Source organism: Pleurodeles waltl, chromosome 3_1 (assembly GCF_031143425.1).
Source record: "Pleurodeles waltl isolate 20211129_DDA chromosome 3_1, aPleWal1.hap1.20221129, whole genome shotgun sequence".
NCBI lineage: Eukaryota > Metazoa > Chordata > Amphibia > Caudata > Salamandridae > Pleurodeles > Pleurodeles waltl.
The window spans coordinates 1,032,513,409-1,032,535,194 of record NC_090440.1 but is presented as its reverse complement, the minus strand read 5'-3'; the positions used below and the strand labels follow the sequence as shown (position 1 = coordinate 1,032,535,194).

The 21,786-nt window shown below is 45.7% G+C and overlaps 1 protein-coding gene across 1 annotated transcript in view; it reads left to right on the top strand.

Moving 5' to 3' along the window:
• LOC138284949 (protein mono-ADP-ribosyltransferase PARP14-like) overlaps positions 1-21,786 on the top strand; it is a 745,301-nt gene that overhangs the window by 379,612 nt on the left and 343,903 nt on the right. The gene's annotated exons all lie outside the window — the stretch shown is intronic.

Below are 21,786 nucleotides of genomic sequence, written 5' to 3'. Positions count from 1 at the left end.
TATCGGTTACACCCACAAGGTTCACAGCAGAAGACCCCCCCCCCCCCTTAGTTTACTACATTGCACTTCAAGCCCCGGTTTAATGGCTGCTGCCTTTAACAAAATTACTTTAGGCCCCCTACATGCATCCTCCTGGCTGCCTGTTTTTCTGTTGGTTCATGGCTCTCGAGGCTCTTTATAAAAAAGTTTCACTGCCACTAAATGAAGGTGGTTTCTTGTGCTGACTTTTAATTTTTGTGGTGCTTCAGGTATCATTTTCAAAATTTGCATTTTCACTTCTGCTGCCTTCATAGTCCTCGGTCTAGCAGATTCCCTTCAAGAAAAGGCAGTGCTTGTGAGCCTCGTCATTTGGGGATGTTGCCGTATTTGTGGAGAATTTCTATTTCAAGGAATGTTTATTAGTTTTCAGATCCTGAAACACTTGTCATAATGTGTATCTTTCTTTTGCAACTATTCTTACAGAATGCTTGTGCAAAGGATACGTTTTCATTTATTTTTTGTATTTTAAAACAAATTTAGTTACATTTCTATAATCCATTCAGTCTCTGAATACATATGGCAGCAATGCTAGCTAACCCCATTTTTCCTTTTTTAAAAGGTGAAACTGTTCCAGGAAGCATACTCCATCGGAAAACGTGCACTGCTCCCCTAAGGCACCTAGAGACTCAGTTGTCCCAGAGTGTTGCATAGAGGCACCCGGCCTCTTGCTTTATTTTAGCACTCTTTGTAACCTAGTTCACTCTTTTTTTCACAGAATATGTTTATAAATGTTTTGACTTTATACAGCGGTATTTATCTTTATATTCGAATGTTTTTCTCCCAGGACAATTTTTAAAATAGAATTGATTACCCCTTAGGGTTAAAGAAAAACAACAAAAAAAACAATATCAACAGAAGCTTACATTTGGTAAGGGTGTTGGGCATTGGTACTGTTCTACATTTTTTCGCTCCGTAGTTTTCCTCTGATAGTTAACACTGTGCATCTTTTTTCAGATGCTCTTAAGGATTTTCGTTTTGTTTCACTAACCTTTAAGAAGCTGGCAAAGAAAAAGAGCCTTGGAGAAAATGCCATCTATGTTCTTTGCCTTCTGGCACCTCTTAGAGGTTTACCACTTCTTGGTCTCAGCAAAATGCCTTTAATGTCAAAAGGAAGCCGGAGAGGCCACAAAAGCCTCAAGTGTCCAAGGTAGATCCTCAACTTCAAAGAAAGGCCCTCCATGTCAAAGTGAACCCTGTTTACTTCAAAGTGAGTCCATCACCAAATAAGAGAAGCTGACAGTGATAGGTCTTCAACACGAAAAGAACTATGGTGGAGCTGTAGCTATTCTGAATACTGAGATGTTATTGTGTTGGCACAGTTGGTTCAGGAGGCAAGAGCTCCTGCACAAACCATGTGATTAGCTCACCCCTTGATTTTGGCAAAGGCTTTGATTATTGCAAAGACGGTAATGCCAGGAGTCACAAACAGCTGTGTGCATCGGATAATCAGGCAGCTCAATTAAATCGGACATAATGCCCCCATGAGGGCCGTAGATCATAATACACATGATATCAGGAGATTCCATTGTCTCAAAGAAGAACTTCAGAAGAGACCATAAGATGAAGGACAAAATTAACATTCAGTGGAGACCTTGTGATAGGTTTTCCAGAGAAATAAAGGGATCAACAAGGCCATTGCATAAGGTGTACTTGAGTACTATTGGGACTATGTTATTAGGGGGTCCATCGTTTTCTTAGGCTGGGTCTATAATGTGGCACAAGAGTTAGTATGAAGTAACACATTCACCTATGGCGTCAATATGTCAGTGAGTTTTGCCTCCTAGTATAGTCATAACTTCTTGAGGTGTATCATCTATACACACTGAATATCTGCAGACTTTGAGCTTTCGTTATATGCCACTTCCTCCTCTTTGCTGCTGGAGATCATCAATTTTGAACAGAGCCTCACACATTATTCATATGTTCTCTGTTCCTTGGTGCTGATTTTTGCCAGCTCGTCAAAGCTTACTAAGACCCAGTACACACTGTTAAATCAACATTAGTTAATTTGCTAACATCCATTGAGTTCTGCAGGTCTCGAGACTCCAGAGGATTACTTCCATAATGGATTTTGCCCTTCACCCTGCCCCTGATACCTTTGTAATTTTAAAGGTGAATTTTATAGTCGTACATTCTGGAACAAGGAATACATTTTATGGACACTATCCATTTTTTCACATGTAAAACTAACTTAGAGTAAGGCCACATTTTTAACCATTGAATACTTTGCTGCAGTTTTTTTCATCCCCGACAATCCCACACCCCAGAAGGGTCCTGGTATGCCTGACTCTAAAAACAATTACCTCCCGTCCCTCCCTCGCTTTCCTTTCAACCAATGAGGCTTCCTGCCTCCCCTAGACCCTCCTTTCCCCTTTTAAACCCCCCACCCCACCACCTCCTGTTTTTTTCTGTCTAGCCCACGCTAGACTTAACTTTCACTTTTCCTCCACGGCGCGGCCTGGGGGTCCTCGAGGTGTGCTCTGGCCGGTCGCGTCTTTGCGAGCAGGCGGGGCTGCTTGACAGACGCGTCCTGAGAGTCGGCTGACGAGGTTGGTCGTCTCTTTGCGGCTGGGGCGTCCATTTCCGGTCCCGCAGAGCCGCGCGGAGGTGCCGGTGTGCATTTTGAGCTTCAGGTCTGGTAGGACGGGCGTTCTGCCTGCATTTTTAGCTAAGTTCTTTAATTATTGGTATTTTTTGATTGGCTGAAGGATTTTTTGTGGGAGGTCCTGTACCCAGTATATTTGAAGGTTGGGTTCAGTGAGGTGGTAGTGCTATTTGAGACTGACATGCCGAAGGTTCCTGCAAAACGACGCAGGATTGTTTCTTCCTCCTCCTCAGGGGAGGAGGGTACTGCTGCCATGTCTACACCTGGGGGTTACCTGGTTCCGGGTGGTGGTGGTGCGCCACTCATGTCCAGGGAAGGAGGTGCAGGACATGATAGAGGTGGCTGTTTCTAGGGCTCTGCAGGCAGGGATGGCCAGGCCTAGTCGGTCTAAAGCAACACATCCAACTACTACTGCGGAAAGGTCCTCTTCAGATGATGAGGAGGGGGATGCTCCATCTACTTCCTCTGGGGGGAAATATGTCTCAGGGAAGAGATGTGGGAAGTGATGTCACATATACGGGACAATTTAGGTTTTACAGTGTTTCAGCCTACGAGCTCTGACTCCCACTTGTTCCCTCAGTATCAGACGCCTTCTAAGTTTGCCATGCCTTTTCAGGGACATGTGAAGGATATGGTGTTTCGGGAATGGAAGGATGTGGATAAAGCTCAAGTTACATGATTCCTTCAGAAACTTTATTTACTTGAAGGGGAGGATGTGCTACCTCCCTCTGTTTGTCTGGATTCAATTTTGGCAACCCTGATTGGCAAGACGGTTGTCAATCCGGAGGATTGTGTGCCTACTGATGCCACGGACCATAAGGTGGATTCAGGTCTCAAGAGGGCTTTTGCGTCAGAGAATCTGGCCCTGAGAGCAGGTATATATTCTGCTTATGCGGCCCAGTCGTTGGTACAGGACTTTGATAAACTGGCAGTTGCTGTTCAGGAAGGTGCGGAGTGCTCCGAACTGCTGGCTGGTATGGAGCAGCAGGCCAGGTTGCTGACGGACGTATCGTCGGATGTGGTCCGTACTTCGGCTCTGGCATCTGGGGCTTTGATTGGGGCCGTAGGTCCCTCTGGTTGCGGTCGTGGAATGCGGATCCTGGGGAGAAGTCTGCTCTCCTAAGACTGCCTTTTGAAGGTCGTAGCTTGTTTGGAGATCAGTTGCCTTCAATGCTTTCCAAGGCATTTAAGGAAAGGAAGCATGCCTTACCTTATAAAGGGGCTCAGCTTCGGGCAAAGGGTGGAAGAAGCATTCCCGTTCTTCTCCCAAGATGGATGCGGAATCTTTTTCTTTCAGGAAACGTCATTTTCAGCCCCGTTTTTCCCCTAAGAAAGCTGCTCCTTCGAACCGGGGTGGGTTCAAGAAGGGGTCCTGACAATCACTGTGGGCCTGGCATAGGGCAGGTTGGGGGAAGGCTGAGGCACTTTCTTTCTGCTTGGCAGGAGAGTGTCAGCGATCATTGGGTGCTGGACATTGTGGCCAATGGTTACGTCATAGATTTCGATATGGTGCCTCCAGATTCAGGGGTGCGTCCCACTCCTCTGACTGCGGTCGGGGCACGGAGAAAGGCGTTGTTGGACGGAGTCCGGGACTTACTTTTCAAAGGGGCCATTTCCTGCGTTCCTCTAGAAGAAAGGGGTCGGGGCACTTATTCTGTCTTGTTTCTAGTTCAGAAGGTGTCAGGGGTTTTTCGGCCTGTTCTCAATCTGAACGGAGTGAATGCTTGGATCAAGATGGTGCATTTCCGCATGCTGTCAATTCAAAATATTTTTCCGATGGTCAGTCAGGGGGATTTTCTGGCGTCACTGGATTTGCAGGATGCATACCTGCATGTGCCTGTGGCAAAGACTTCTCAGCGGTTCCTACGGTTTGCAGTGGGCCTGGAACATTATCAGTTTTGTGTGCTGCCTTTCGGCCTCAAGTCTTCTCCCCGGATTTTCACAAGGGTGCTGGCCCCTCTGGTGGCTCTGCTGCATTCAGAAGGGGTGTTTATTCATCCTTATCTGGACGATATCCTAATACATGCACCCTCACAGGTCCTGTTGCGGAGGCAGGTGGCCCGGGTACTGGTGGTCCTGCAAAACCACAGGTTTTTGATCAACTGGGGGAAGTCTGATTTGGTCCCTTCTCAAGATCTGTTTTTTCTAGGGGCTCAGTTTCGGACGCTTCTCGGTTTGGTGACGGTGTCGGGAAAGAGGTTAGGTGTACTCCAGTCCCTGGTGAGGGAGGTTGTGTCGCAGTCTGCCCCGTGCGCTTCTATGGTTAAGTCTGCAGGGTCATTTGGCATCCGTAATATTTCTGGTTCCTTGGGCGCGATTCCATCTTCTTTGCTTGATGAACTGGTTCCTGAGAAGGTGGGCGCCAGGGTCTGGTTCTCTGATGACCCGGATTCTGGGGTCAGGGTTGATTCGCAGGGAGTTAAGATGGTGGTTGGGGTCCAATCATCTTCGGATAGGGGTGTCTTTGTCTCCCCTGAGCCCAGTGGTGGTAACGACGGATGCCAGCCTCTCAGGATGGGGTGCTTGGATGGGGTCAGCACAGATTCAGGGATTTTGGTCCCCGCTGGAGGCCAATCGATCGTCAAATTGGCGTGAGTTGAAGGCAGTGTTGTTGGCTCTGATTCATTTCCAGGTGTCCCTGAAGGGAGTTGCGGTTCTTATTCGGACAGACAACTTAGTAGCCAAGGCTTATGTAAACCGACAGGGGTGGACGAGGTCGAGGGCTTTGTTCAGTCTGGCCAGGAAGATTTTTGTGTGGGCGCAGGAATGGGTTCCTTCTCTCCAGGCTACTTACATTCGGGGGGTGGTCAATGTTCGGGCGGATCTGCTAAGCAGGGTGATTCCGTCCTCGCAACTTTTCTCCCTCCGGAGGTCGCTGTTTCTTCATCTTGTTCGTCTCTGGGGTCTTCCGTTGTTGGATGTGTTTGCGTCCCTGGAGAATGCGAAACTCAGTCGCTTCTGCTCCCGGTTTCAGTGTCCTCAGGCTTGGGAGGTGGACGGGACGTCGTGTCCTTGGCCTCGGGGCCTTTTGTACGCTTTTCCGCCATTTCAGCTGATCCGGTCCTTTCTGTTGAGAGTGAGGCACCTGGGAGCCAGGGTTATCTTGATTGCGCCCCATTGGCCGAGGGCAAATTGGTTTCCATTGCTGCAGTTGATGGCATCCGGTCGGATGTGGCCCCTTCCTCTTTGTCCGTCTCCCCTGGAGTTTCCTTTCCTCTCGAAGGGGTCGTTGAGGAGGTTACACTTGACGGCCTGGAAGTTGAACGCCGGGGTTTGACGGGTCTGGGGATACCTGTGGCTTTGAGTTCTACTTTACTGGCTTTAAGGCGGCGTTCCACTTTGATTTCGTATAGTAGACAGTGGAAAGTTTTTTTCTTCTTGGTGCTTCCGACATAAATTGGATCCTACATTCACTTCTATTTTTGATGTGATGCAATTTTTACAGGATGGTGCACAATTGGGGTTGTCGTGGCTTCTCTGCGGGTACAGTGGGCGTCTATTCAGGCATTTAGGAGTCCTTGGCGTAATGTGGCAGATGAGGGTCATTTGATGCCTAGATTTTTTCAGGGGCTTCTTAATTTGTTTCCTCGCCCTGTACGTTCTTTTCCTTTCTGGGATCTTTCATTAGTTTTGGATGCATTGACTGCTGCCCCTTTTGAACCTCTGGGGGACTGTGACTTGCGCCATCTTTCTTTGAAGACGTTCTTTTTGGTGGCCATTACTTTGGCCCGCCGTTTAGGGGAATTGGGGCCCTTGGCCTGTTCTTTTCCTTTTTGTAAAGTTTTTCCGGATCGTGTGGTGCTTGTTCCGGTTCCTTCTTTTATTCCGAAAGTTAATTCTTCTTTCCATGCTCGCCAGGAGGTCATCCTTCCTTCATTTTGTCCAAATCCTTCCTCGGATGAGGAGGTTCGGTTACATTCTTTGGATGTACGCAGGGCGTTGTTGGAGTATCTGCGTGTGGTGGCTCCTTTCCGTAAAGGTGATTCGCTTTTTGTGAATTTCAGTCCGGCCTGGAAGGGTGAGAAGCCTTCCACGGCTTCATTAAGTCGGTGGGTGAGATCTTTGATTCTGTTGGCATATTCGTTGAAAGAGGTGGTTCCTCCCCAGGGGTTTCAGGGCCGTTCTACCAGGGGTATAGCGGCTACAGTGGCTGAGCTTCAGGGGGCTTCAGTGGTGAAAATTTGCAGGGCCGCCACTTGGGCCTCTCCTTCAACATTTGTTCGGCATTATAGGCTGATGGACTTGGGTAGTTTGGAGTCGGTGTTGGGTCACCGGGTCTTATTCTCTATGAGGTAATAGGGTTAGGATCTCAATGGTCTTTATGGATTGTAATAAACTTCTTGCAACTCAGTGTCCGTCTCCTGTTTTTCTCTTGCTATGTCTCATTGGTTGAAAGGAAGGCGAGGGAGGGACAGGAGGTTATGCTTCCATTTCTTACGATAATGGCATTACTCGTAGTCCTACTCCCTCGCCTTCCTTTGGTTCTCTCCCGCCCCCCGGTACGGACCGTCTGAGTTGCTGCTTGGGCTTGTTTTTGTACAGGAGGTGGTGGGGGTGGGGGGGTTTTAAAAGGGGAAGGGAGGGTCTAGGGGGAGGCAGGAAGCCTCATTGGTTGAAAGGAAGGCGAGGGAGTACGACTAGGAGTAATGCCATTATCGTAAGAAATGAATGCATTATATAACACTCCGTAATAAAAATAATGTATTTTCCATAGTTCTCCACCTCTGAGGTTGACATTGTGGCAAAATGGGATTGTGTACAACAAACCTTAAGGGTCAGCAAGGCACTTTGAAGATGATAAGGAAATGGATAGTAAGAGGAATATGATAGTCTTTGACTGAACAATTGTTGCTTTGTAGGGGAATATCATGGGCCTGGAATGAAACTCTGCTGCAGAATATAGCATAACTCCCCATCTGTTCGTGGCATCAGTCGCTGTAGATACACATGTTGTGCATAGCCCGCCATCTGAGTGTTACAAGTTGTTTTTCTTCGAAGAAGTCTTTCGAGTCACGGGACCGAGTGACTCCTCCTTTTGTCTCCATTGCGCATGGGCGTCGACTCCATCTTCGATTGTTTTCTTTCTGCCATCGGGTTCGGACGTGTTCCTGTCGCTCCGAGTTTCGGAACGGAAAGTTAGCTAACTATCGGAAGATTACGTCGGTATTGTTGCGTTCGGGATCGGCTTAGATAGAATCGACACCGCATCGAAGTTTGAAGAGCTCCGGTGCCCTTCGGGGTAGCTTTCGATCCCCCGTCGGGGCCTGGTCGGCCCGACCGCGTGTCAGACAACGCAGATGGAACGGACCCCGTTTCGTTTCTGTCCCAAATGCCACAACAAATACCCGTATTCAGACCAACACTTGGTCTGTAACCTGTGCCTGTCGCCTGAGCACAGTGAAGAGACTTGCGAGGCCTGTCGTGCGTTCCGGTCCCGAAAGACACTCCGTGACCGTCGAGCCAGAAGACTTCAGATGGCGTCCACGCCGACAGCACACCGAGAGTTCGAGGAACAAGAGGAGGAAGAAGCCTTCTCGATCCACGAATCAGACTCCGAGGAATTCGACGATCAAAGAACTGTGAGTAAGACGTCGAAGGCAACACACAAGAAAAGTGACAAGGCCCAGGGGACGCCACTGCCACCAGGCCATGGCTCGACCCATAAATTCGGTGACCGACCGTCGGCACCGAAAAAGGCCAAAACAGTGCCGAGATCGTCCGACTCCGGTAGAGACACCGGCACGCAGCCTGCTCGGGACCGAGACAGTGCTGCTGAAAAAGATCGACGCCGAGATAGCGGTGCCGAAACGGCTCGATGCCGAGACAGTGGCACCGAGGAAGATCGACACCGAGAGGTTTCGACTCCAAAAAAGAAAAAAGTCACCTCGGAGCCGAAAAAGAGTACAGACAGGGTTTCGGTGCAAAAACGAGCCGCAACCGACCCAGTTACCGGTTCCTATTCAGAGGAGCAATCACTATCCTCTCAGATGCGAAAGCATAGATTTGAGGAAGAGTTGCAATCCACCGAAGTGGACCATACGCAGAAACGTATTTTCATACAGGAAGGAACAGGGAAAATAAGCACCCTTCCCCCAATTAGGAGAAAAAGGAGACTGGAGTTTCAAACAGACCAAGCACCACAAACAAAAATGGTGAAAAAGGTAACTCCGCCACCCTCTCCTCCACCTGTAACTAACGTTTCACCAGCACAAACTCCATCACATTCCCCGGCTCACACCACCGCGAGCCAAGGTGACCAGGACCAAGACGCTTGGGACTTATACGACGCCCCAGTGTCGGACAACAGTCCAGAGGCGTATCCCACAAAGCCCTCACCACCAGAAGACAGCACGGCTTATTCACAAGTGGTGGCTAGAGCGGCAGAGTTCCACAACATAAACCTCCACTCAGAACCAGTCGAGGATGACTTCTTATTCAGCACCCTCTCCTCCACCCACAGCTCCTACCAAAGCTTGCCTATGCTCCCAGGAATGCTTCGGCACGCAAAGGAAATCTTCAAGGAGCTGGTCAAGAGTAGGGCAATAACACCAAGGGTGGAAAAGAAATATAAAGCACCTCCCACAGACCCTGTTTTCATCACCACACAGCTGCCACCAGATTCCGTCGTAGTAGGAGCAGCTCGCAAGAGAGCCAACTCCCACACATCTGGGGATGCACCACCCCCAGATAAAGAGAGCCGCAAGTTCGATGCAGCCGGAAAGAGAGTCGCAGCACAGGCTGCAAACCAGTGGCGCATCGCTAACTCCCAAGCACTACTTGCACGCTATGACAGAGCCCATTGGGACGAGATGCAACACCTCATTGAGCATCTACCCAAGGAACTACAAAACAGGGCGAAGCAGGTGGTTGAGGAAGGACAGAACATATCTAATAATCAGATACGCTCCTCTATGGACGCAGCGGACACAGCTGCGAGAACAATTAACACATCTGTAACTATAAGACGGCACGCATGGCTACGAACGTCTGGGTTTAAACCAGAGATACAGCAGGCAGTGCTCAATATGCCATTCAATGAAAAACAACTGTTCGGACCAGAGGTGGACACGGCAATTGAGAAACTGAAAAAAGACACTGACACTGCTAAAGCCATGGGCGCACTCTACTCCCCGCAGAGCAGAGGCACTTACAGCACCTTCCGCAAGACAACCTTTAGAGGGGGGTTTCGGGGTCAGGCCACACAAGCCAGCACCTCACAGACAACACCGTCCAGCTACCAGGGACAGTACCAGAGGGGAGGCTTTCGGGGCCAATACAGAGGACAATTCCCTAGGAATAGGGGAAAATTTCAAAGCCCCAAAACCCCTACAACCAAGCAGTGACTCACATGTCACTCATCCCCTCCACACAACACCAGTGGGGGGAAGAATAGGTCAGTATTACCAAGCATGGGAGGAAATAACTACAGACACTTGGGTCTTAGCAATTATCCAACATGGTTATTGCATAGAATTTCTACAAATCCCTCCAAACATACCACCAAAAGCACAGAATTTATCAAAACAACATTCAGACCTTCTGGAAACAGAAGTTCAAGCATTATTGCAAAAGAACGCAATAGAACTAGTACCAGAAACACAAATAAACACAGGAGTTTATTCACTGTACTTCCTAATACCAAAAAAGGACAAAACACTGAGACCAATCCTAGACCTCAGAACACTAAACACCTACATCAAATCAGAACACTTTCACATGGTCACGCTACAAGAGGTGTTACCATTGCTAAAACAACAGGACTACATGACAACCTTAGATCTCAAAGACGCGTATTTCCACATACCAATACATCAGTCGCACAGGAAATACCTCAGGTTTGTATTCAAAGGAATACATTACCAATTCAAAGTATTGCCGTTTGGTTTAACAACCGCGCCAAGAGTCTTTACAAAATGTCTAGCAGTAGTGGCTGCACACATCAGAAGGCAGCAGATACACGTATTCCCGTATCTAGACGACTGGCTAATCAAGACCAACTCACTGACAAAGTGCTCACACCACACAAATCAGGTCATACAAACCCTCTACAAACTCGGTTTCACCATCAACTATGCAAAATCACACATTCTGCCGTGCAAAGTACAACAATACCTAGGAGCCATAATAGACACAACAAAAGGATTAGCCACTCCAAGTCCACAGAGAATTCAAAATTTCAACAAGATCATACAACGCATGTATCCAACACAGAGAATACAAGCAAAAATGATATTACAACTCCTAGGCATGATGTCCTCATGCATAGCCATTGTCCCGAACGCAAGACTGCACATGAGGCCCTTACAACAGTGCCTAGCATCACAATGGTCACAAGCACAGGGTCACCTTCTAGATCTGGTGTTGATAGACCGCCAAACATACCTCTCGCTTCTATGGTGGAACAGTATAAATTTAAACAAAGGGCGGCCTTTCCAAGACCCAGTGCCACAATACGTAATAACGACAGATGCTTCCATGACGGGGTGGGGAGCACACCTCGATCAACACAGCATACAAGGACAATGGGACGTACATCAAACAAAACTGCACATAAATCACCTGGAACTGCTAGCAGTTTTTCAAGCACTAAAAGTATTCCAACCAATCATAACTCACAAGTACATTCTTGTCAAAACAGACAACATGACAACAGTGTATTATTTAAACAAACAGGGGGGACACACTCACCGCAGCTGAGCCTTCTAGCACAAAAGATATGGCGATGGGCAATTCACAACCACGTTCGCCTAATAGCACAGTTTATTCCAGGGATCCAGAATCAACTTGCAGACAATCTCTCTCGAGATCACCAACAGGTCCACGAATGGGAAATTCACCCCCAAATTCTAAACACTTACTTCAAACTTTGGGGAACACCTCAAATAGACTTATTTGCAACAAAGGAGAACGCAAAATGCCAAAACTTCGCATCCAGATACCCACACAGGCAGTCTCAAGGCAATGCCCTATGGATGAACTGGTCAGGGATATTTGCGTACGCTTTTCCCCCTCTCCCTCTCCTTCCATATCTAGTAAACAAATTGAGTCAAAACAAACTCAAACTCATACTGATAGCACCAACATGGGCAAGGCAAACTTGGTACACAACACTGCTAGACCTATCAGTAGTACCACACGTCAAGTTGCCCAACAGGCCAGATCTGTTAACACAACACAAACAACAGATCAGGCATCCAAACCCAGCATCGCTGAATCTAGCAATTTGGCTCCTGAAATCCTAGAATTCGGACACTTGAACCTCACACAAGAATGTATGGAAGTCATAAAGCAAGCTAGAAGACCATCCACTAGACACTGCTATGCAAGCAAATGGAAAAGGTTTGTTTGCTACTGCCATCAGAATCAAATTCAACCATTACACGCATCTCCAAATGACCTGGCCTTCTCTTCCATTAAAATACACCTCGCAGCAATATCTGCATACCTGCAGATTACCCATTCGACTTCACTATTTAGGATACCTGTCATTAAAGCGTTTATGGAAGGCCTCAAAAGAATTATACCACCAAGGACACCACCCGTTCCTTCATGGAACCTCAACATCGTCTTAACAAGACTCATGGGTCCACCCTTTGAACCTATGCATTCTTGCGAACTACAATTCCTAACCTGGAAAGTTGCATTTCTCATCGCCATCACATCTCTAAGAAGAGTAAGTGAAATTCAGGCGTTTACAATACAAGAACCTTTTATCCAACTACACAAAAATAAGATAGTCCTAAGGACTAATCCTAAATTTTTACCGAAGGTTATTTCACCATTCCACCTAAATCAAACGGTAGAACTACCAGTATTCTTCTCACAGCCAGATTCCGTAGCTGAGAGGGCACTACATACATTAGATGTCAAAAGAGCATTAATGTACTACATTGACAGAACAAAGAACATCAGAAAAACTAAACAGCTATTTATTGCATTCCAAAAACCTCATGCAGGAAACCCAATATCAAAACAAGGTATAGCCAGATGGATAGTTAAGTGCATCCAAATCTGCTACCTTAAAGCAAAACGACAGCTGCCCATTACACCAAGGGCACACTCAACCAGAAAGAAAGGTGCCACCATGGCCTTTCTAGGAAATATTCCAATGCACGAAATATGTAAGGCAGCCACATGGTCTACGCCTCACACGTTCACCAAGCACTACTGTGTAGACGTGCTATCCGCACAACAAGCCACAGTAGGTCAAGCCGTGTTAAGAACCTTATTTCAAACTACTTCCACTCCTACAGGCTGAGCCACCGCTTTTGGGGAGATAACTGCTTACTAGTCTATGCACAACATGTGTATCTACAGCGACAGATGCCATCAAACTGAAAATGTCACTTACCCAGTGTACATCTGTTCGTGGCATCAGTCGCTGAAGATTCACATGTGCCTCCCCGGGAGCCTGTAGCAGTTCGGAAGTTAGCTTAAGCTTTTTACATTTGTAAATATATTATTTAAACCTTAAATAGGTACATACTTAGTCACTCCATTGCATGGGCACTATTACTACAACACAACTCCTACCTCACCCTCTGCGGGGAAAACAATCGAAGATGGAGTCGACGCCCATGCGCAATGGAGACAAAAGGAGGAGTCACTCGGTCCCGTGACTCGAAAGACTTCTTCGAAGAAAAACAACTTGTAACACTCCGACCCAACACCAGATGGCGGGCTATGCACAACATGTGAATCTTCAGCGACTGATGCCACGAACAGATGTACACTGGGTAAGTGACATTTTCATTTGGAAACACGATCCAAGACCAGGAACCATTTTCCAGTCTGGATTGAACTATGGGTTGCACAGCTGAATTGGAATGATATGGTGAAATTAACAATTTCATTCAGCCCAGCAACACAAAATATTATATGACCAAACTTTGTTCTTTGCTTGAGCTTTCATGTTGACTTATTCGTAAAACAAATAAACCGATTTGGTGGACATTGAGAAAGACAGTGTGACATACTCTACCAGGATGCAGTATGAATGTTTTATTTTTTGTTAGCAAGGTACCAAAACTTAGTTCTGTCTTCATTGATCTTGAAATAGAGATTTCCCCACCTTTCTTCAATTCTCCTCTAGTCATTACTTAAATGTTTAATATCTGACACACCCTACTCACAGGAACAGCTGATTATTACTGAACTAGTGACTGCTGATACCCAGCTGTTCAATTGTGTGTCACATTGACTCCATTTATAGTTTAAATGGTACTGGTGCCAGGATGGCTCCCTGCCAGACACTGAATGTATGGTGTCTGAAAACACTTTGCTTTTATCACTAAAACAGAGCTTAGGTTAGGTTGCAGTGAATCTTTGCGGTCACTTGTTATAAAGAAGAGCAAAGGGAAGGGTAACTCAGTTTCAGAAAATTTAGTTAGTGTCTCTTTCGCATGTTGTATAATAATTCCCTGCCATTAGGCACAGAAGCACTCTTTGCAATAAGAAAAGCCCCAAAACTATCTTCAGTCTCCTAAAGGTGGCAAAAGTGATGTGGGATTTAGTGTAAGTAACTTAATTTCACTGACTGTAGAACACATGTCTGGTCACAAGCTAGCATCGGTAGTCCTTTTGAGTATATTATGTTTAGTACAGGGGTTACCAACTTTTTCTACAGTGAGAGTAACCTCTGATCAGTGAAAATCATTGCGAGGTACTGAAGACCAAGCCTCTTTCATAGTGTTACCAGACACCCCCCACACCCAGCTTAATTAGCTTTAAGCCTAATGTTCATAGAACCAGATACTATGGTTTAAACAAATTCCTTAGATTAAGGGCACTATGACAGGGACTGCCTTGTGTGTCAGTAAGAGTGTGGTCTTTGGGGATGTGTGAACATGTGTGATTATAAATAGGATATATAGGTGACTAAGAGCCTGTGTTGTATGTACTTGTGGCACAGGAATACCTTTCTCCATATGTGTCGTTACGTTCATAACACAAACATACAACCATTTTTTTATATGGGAGAAATTTAAAGTGCTGAAATATGTTCTGCAAAATGTTCATAATATGGAACACTTTTCTGCACTTTAAATTTCTCCCACTTTAAAAATGGCTGTATTTTTAAGTTATAAGTATGACACTGTCTACCAGGCACAGGGAGCAAGATGACTGCTGTGTGAAAATGCGACACTTTGAAATGGGAGAATAAAAGCTGATAAGTTACCTGTATGTTTATGTGGATCCCATAAAACTCATTGTCTAAATTTTCTCCCATTTACAATCTCGCACTCAGTGGCCGGTGGACACAATGCCATATGTAGAAAACAAATTTTGTTTAAATGGTAGGAATTCAAAGTGAAGAAACACACTTCATAAAATATTAGTAATTTGCATAATGAAAGCAAATACAAACTTTAAGACATATAGGTTAATAGAAATGTTTTTCTTCACTTAAAATTTCTCCCATTTGAAAAAAAAAAAAAAAAAAACTGCCTTTTTCAGTTATAAATGTGACACAGTGTGTACTGACCACTAGGAGCAAGAGGCCGTTTGTTTGTAAATGCAACACTTTGAAATGGGAGAAAATTAAAAAGAAGTGTTAACTTAATCATTAAGTTAACTCATCATTTTAATTTTCTCTTGTTTAAAAGCATTCAGAAGCATCATTTTGTTCTCACGCTCCAATATTGGGCTTTCAAGAATTTCTGTGTAAGAGTTAAATACCTGATTGCTTCAGTTCTTCACCTCTGTGCCCAACTCTAGGTCATAAATCTGAGTCAAGCACTGCTCATTAACAGGCCCCTATATCTGCAGCCTGATGATAATAATGTAAAATTAACAGTCTTTCCTTATTTTTTAAAGGAAAACGTGACCCTGTGCTTATTTAAAAATTAATTCAGGGCGGCAAACTACTTTGATGGTGGCTATGATCTACTGGCAGCTCGTGATTGACTGTTTGGAGAGCCCTGATTTATTAACTTCCTAAATTCTGGTTGTTCAGTGAGGTTCACTGCAACTACTGTCTAGGATATTGATTCTCATGTCAATTTCACATTATGTTAGACTGGCATCAAGGGTATATATTAATGGAAGTGGGGATGAAAAAATGTTATGAACAGATAAGTTTTACAGGTTGGTATTCCTTTGGTGAGATAAAAGAATTTAAGAATTGGTATACCTTTGGTCCCATAGTGTTCCCTATAAGATATTTCTTCAGACGCAACAATTATTGTGTGTTATTTACTGTTGATGCACCATATTTGCTGTACAGGACAGACTTCGTAAAATTTACAATTGTGCAAACATGGAGTGAATGCTCCTCTGTACTCTGCATTAAGGTATGGAACAAACGTGTGTTGGGGATAACTCATTTTGGGTCCCCCCTTTTTCTCGGCCCACGCTTGACAAATCACCCCAAAACTTTCCAGACAGCAGCTGAAGTAAGTGGCAAACTAGTTTGGAAAATTTTGCTTTTCCTATTGAAACCAGGTCCTAACTATAACTACCTTTGGCAACCACCAGTAGGTAATATATTTGGTGGCATGTGTAGCTGCAGATACACATGCTGTGCACTGTTCCTTTCATCTAGTGTTGGGCTCGGAGTGTTACAAGTTGTTTTTCTTCGAAGAAGTCTTTTTGAGTCACAGGACCTTTTGACTCCTCCCTTCCGGCTCCATTGCGCATTGGCATCGACTCCATCTTAGATTGTTTTCTTTCCGCCATCGGGTTCGGACGTGTTCCTCTTCACTCCGGTTATTCGATTCAGAAAAAATCATTAATCACCGAAAAAGCATCAGTATTGTTTCGATCGCGAACTAGCTTCCATCGGCACCGGCAAAACACACCTGTGGTTGCCCTTCGGGGCACCCGCGCCCATCCTGGGCCTGGTCGGCCCAACCACAAGAAGCGTTGAAGCCTCATGGACCGGACCCCGTTCCGGTTCTGCCCTCAGTGCCATGCCAAGTATCCCTACACAGATCAACATCTGGTCTGTAATCTGTGTTTGTCACCGGACCACCGAGAGGATACTTGTGAGGCCTGCAGGTCCTTCCGTTCCAAGAAGACCTTGAGGGATCGAAGAGCGAGACGACGGCAAATGGGGTCAAAGAGTACCGAGCACCTCGACGTCGAGAAAGAGGAGGTGGCCATCTCCATCCAAGGTTCCGATTCGGACGATTCCGACGCAGACTGACCACCCACAGCAGGCCAGCACGTGAGTACGCCTGCCCCGACCCAAGCCCAAAGTCAGTCCAAAACTAAACAAAAGGCCTCGGGGACGCCACTGCCGGAAGGCCATGGCTCTACCCACAAGAGATCAAGTGGTGACCAAGCAACACCTTCGGCACCGAAAAAGGCCGCATCAGCGTCGAAGCCTTCGGACTCGAGCTGAGACTCCGTCTCACAAAAAGCTTAACATACACTCGTCGAGTCGAAACCTCGAAAGAGTCTTTCAGAGCCGAGGCCTACTATCAGGATGGACATTTCTGTGCCAAAAACAACGGCTTCGGAGCAGAAAAAATCTTCATATACTGAGGAACATGGACTTTCAAAACAAATGAAAGAAAGACACAGATTCGAGGAACAACTTCACCAAATGGAGGAGTTTGATGAGACACAAGCAAGGATCCAGATCCACAAGAATACGGGAAAAATCCAAACCGCACCTCCTCTCAAAATTAAAAGGAAACTGGCTTTCCAAGGAATTCAGGCACTGAGCAGCCAAAGGCTAAAATGCCCAGAGAACAATCTCTGCTACGCCATTTTTCACCAGCACATTCTCCTCAAAGAACTGTTTCTCCTATTGTCACACCCACTGCACAGTCACCCACACACACTGTGCAGTCGCATGAAGATACAGACCCATGGGACCTTTATGATGCCCCTGTGTTGGACAGTAGCCCGGAGTGCTATTCTTCTAAACCTTCTCCACCCGAAGATAGCACCTCCTACACACAAGTCTTGGCTAGGACTGCTGCTTTCCACAATTTGAGCATGCACACCGAACCACTAGAGGACGACTTTCTTTTTAATACCGTGTCCTCAACTCATGCATCTTACCAAAGTCTGCCCATGCTCCCAGGCAAGCTTAAAAGTGCCCAATAGATTTTTCAGGCGCCCGTGAAGGGAAGGCCTATAACACCGAGGGTGGAGAAGAAATACAAACCACCACCGTCAGACCCAGTATTTATCACCCAGCAGCTGCCCCCAGACTCAGTAGTGGTCAGTGCAGCGAGGAAGAGAGCCAACTCAGTCATCTGGAGATGCACCCCCTCCAGATAAGGAGAGTAAAAAGTTTGATGCTGCAGGAAAGAAGGTAGCGTCACAAGAAGCCAATCAGTGGCGCAGCGAACTCTCAGGCCCTCCTCGCAAGACATGACAGAGCTCATTGGGACGAGATGAGAGACATCATCCAACATCTACCCAAAGAATATCAGAAAATAGCTCAGCAGGTGGTAGAGGAAGGACAGGCGATAACTTATAATCAAATCAGATCTGCATTAGATTCTGCCGATACTGCCGCAAGAACAGTGAACACTACAGTGACAATTAGACACCATGCATGGCTTAGATCCTCAGGTTTCAAACCAGAGATTCAACAGGCTTCCCTCAACATGCAATTCAATGGGCAACAGCTATTTGGCACACAAGTGGACACAGCCATTGAGAAGATGAAAAAGGACACGGATACAGCCAAAGCGATGGGAGCGCTTTACTCAACCCAATACAGAGGGACATTTAGAAAACTGCAGTATAGGGGAGGTTTTAGACCACAATCATCAGAACCATCCACCTCACAAACAAAACCCTCATACCAATCACAGTATCAGAGAGGGGGGTTTTGTGGGTCCTTCAGAGGGCAATTCCCAAAGTCCAGGGGAAAATTCCAACCTACAAAGCAAGCCACTAACACCAAGCAGTGACTTTGCCATCACCTTCCCCCAACACGCATCCCCTGTGGGAGGAAGACAGGAAATGTTCCACAATCAATGGTCAAACATAACAACGGACACGTGGGTACTATCAATTATCCAACATGGGTATTGCATAGAATTCACACATTTTCCTCCAGATATTCCCCCAAAAACGCACAAACTTTTGTTGCAACATCTAACACTGTTACAAACAGAAGTGCAGGCACTGTTAACAAAACAGGCCATAGAACTAGTACCTCATCAACAAAAATGAACAGGGATCTATTCCCTGTACGTCCTTATTCCCAAAAAGGACAAAACACTAAGACCAAAATTAGATCTCAGGACTCTCAACCTATACATCAAATCAGAACACTTTCACATGGTGACACTACAAGATGTAGTCCCATTACTAAAACAGGGAGAATACATGTCAACACTGGACTTAAAAGATGCGTATTTTCATACACTAACTTTCCGACCCGAAACACGGAGCGAAAAGGAACATGTCCGAACCCAATGGCGGAAAAAAAACAATCTAAGATGGAGTCGACGCCCATGCGCAATGGAGTCGAAATGGGAGGAGTCCCTCGGTCTTGTGACTCGAAAAGACTTCTTCGAAGAAAAACAACTTGTAACACTCCGAGCCCAACACCAGATGGCGGGATGTGCACAGCATGTGAATCTGCAGCGACTAATGCCACGAACAGATGTACACTGGGTAAGTGACATTTTCCATACTCGTCCATCCATCTCACAGAAAATACCTCAGGTTTGTTATACAAGGAAAACATTACCAATTCAAAGTATTACCCTTCGGGATAACAGCCCCCAGAGTATTTACAAAATGCCTTGCCGTGGTAGCGGAATACATAAGGAGACAACACATGCATGTATTCCCATATCTCGACGATTGGCTAATAAAGGCCAACACTCAACATCCCAAATTCAGCAATACTTGGGAGCTACACTCAACACTCAAAAAGCGATTGCAAGTCCAAGCCCAAGCCCACAAAGGGTACAATCATTTCACACCATGGTACCAAAAATACAACCAAATCATCATTACACAGTCAGATTTGTAATGAAACGCCTAGGCATGATGGCATCATGCATTGCAATTGTCCCGAACGCACGGTTACACATGCGGCCCTTACAGCAGTGCCTTGCAAAACAATGGTCGCAGGCACAGGGTCACCTCCAGGATCTAGTGTTGATAGACCGCCAAGCACACTATTCGCTCCAATGGTGGAACCCGATGAATTTAAACAAAGGGGGGCCTTTTCAAGACCCTGTGCCTCACGCCATTCTCACAACAAATGCATTAATGATTGGGTGGGGAGCACACCTCAACAATCACAGTATACAAGGACAGTGGGACAGCGAGCAAAAACAGCTACACATAAATCACTTAGAGCTGCTAGCAGTCTTTCTAGCACTAAAAGCTTTTCAACCTCTTCTAGCTCACAAACACATTCTTGTCAAAACAGACAATATGACATCAATGTACTACTTAAACAAACAGGGGGGGGGACACACTCATCACAACTTTGCCTCCTAGCACAAAATATTTGGCATTGGGCAATTCACAATATTCGCCTAATAGCGCAATACATCCCAGGCGTTCACAATCAATTAGCGGACAATCTCAGTCTGGATCACCAGCAAACTCACGAGTGGGAAATACATCCCCAGGTACTACAAACATACTTTTGCCAGTGGGGGACACCAGACATAGATCAGTTCGTCACAAACCAAAATGCAAAATGCCAAAACTTTGCGTCTAGGTACCCACACCCTCAGCCCAAGGGCAATGCTCTATGGATCAATTGGTCAGGGATATTTGCTCATGCTTTTCCCCCTCTCCCACTCATTCCTTTTCTAGTCAACAAACTGCGTCAAAACAAACTCAAACTAATACTTATAGTACCAACGTGGGCACGCCAACCGTGGTACACCACACTGTTGGACCTCTCAGTTGTACCTCACATCAAACGTCCAAACAGACCAGACCTGTTAACGAAACACAAACAACAGATCAGACACCCCAATCCAGCAATGCTCAATCTAGCAATGTGGCTCCTGAAGTCTTAAATCTTCCAAACGAGTGTATGGAAGTCATTAAACAGGCAAGAAACCTACCACCAGGCATTCTTATGCTAACAAATGGAAAATATTTGTCTGCTACTGCCAAGCAAAACACATCATACTGTTGGATGCGTCCATACAGGACATTGTAGGTTATTTACTACACCTACAAAAAGCAAATCTTGCCTTTTCATCCATCAAAATACACCTCACTACAATTTCGGCTTATTTGCAAATTAAACACACAAAATCACTATTTAGAATACCTGTCATTAAGGCCTTCATTGAAGGACTAAAGCGGATCATGCCTCCAAGAACTCCACCAGTACCCTCGTGGAATCTTAATATTGTACTTACACGACTCATAGGTCCACCTTTTGAACCCATGCATTCTTCTCAGATCCAGTTCTTAACTTGAAAAGTGGCATTTCTAGTAGCTATCACTTCATTACGAAGAGTTAGTGAAATACAGGCTTTCACTATTGAGGAACCCTTTATACAAGTACACAAACATAAAGTTGTTCTCTGCACAAATCTAAAATGTCTACCAAAAGTCATTTCACCGTTTCATTTAAACCAAACAGTTGAACTCCCAGTCTTCTTCCCACAGCCAGACTCAATGGCAGAAAGAGCACTGCATATATTAGATATAAAAAGAGCTCTAATGTACTATATAGACAGAACAAAACCATTTAGTAAAACTAAACAATTGTTTGTCGCATTCCAGAAACCCCATGCTGGTAACCCTATATCCAAACAAGGCATAGCCAGATGGATAGTTAAATGTATACAAACTTGTTACCTAAAAGAGAACTACTCATTACACCAAAGGCACACTCCACTAGAAAGAAAGGAGCAACAATGGCCTTTCTAGGTAACATACCAATGACAGAGATTTGTAAGGAAGCCACTTGGTCCACACCTCATACTTTTACCAAACATTACTGTGTAGATGTGTTAGCAACACAACAAGCCACAGTTGGACAGGCTGTATTAAGAACATTATTTCAAACAACTTCAACTCCTACAGGCTGACCACTGCTTTTGGGAGGATTACTGCTTTGTAGTCTATGCACAGCATGTGTATCTGCAGCTACACATGCCACCGAACGGAAAATGTCACTTACCCAGTGTACATATGTTCGTGGCATGTTCCGCTGCAGATTCACATGCGCCCTCCCACCTCCC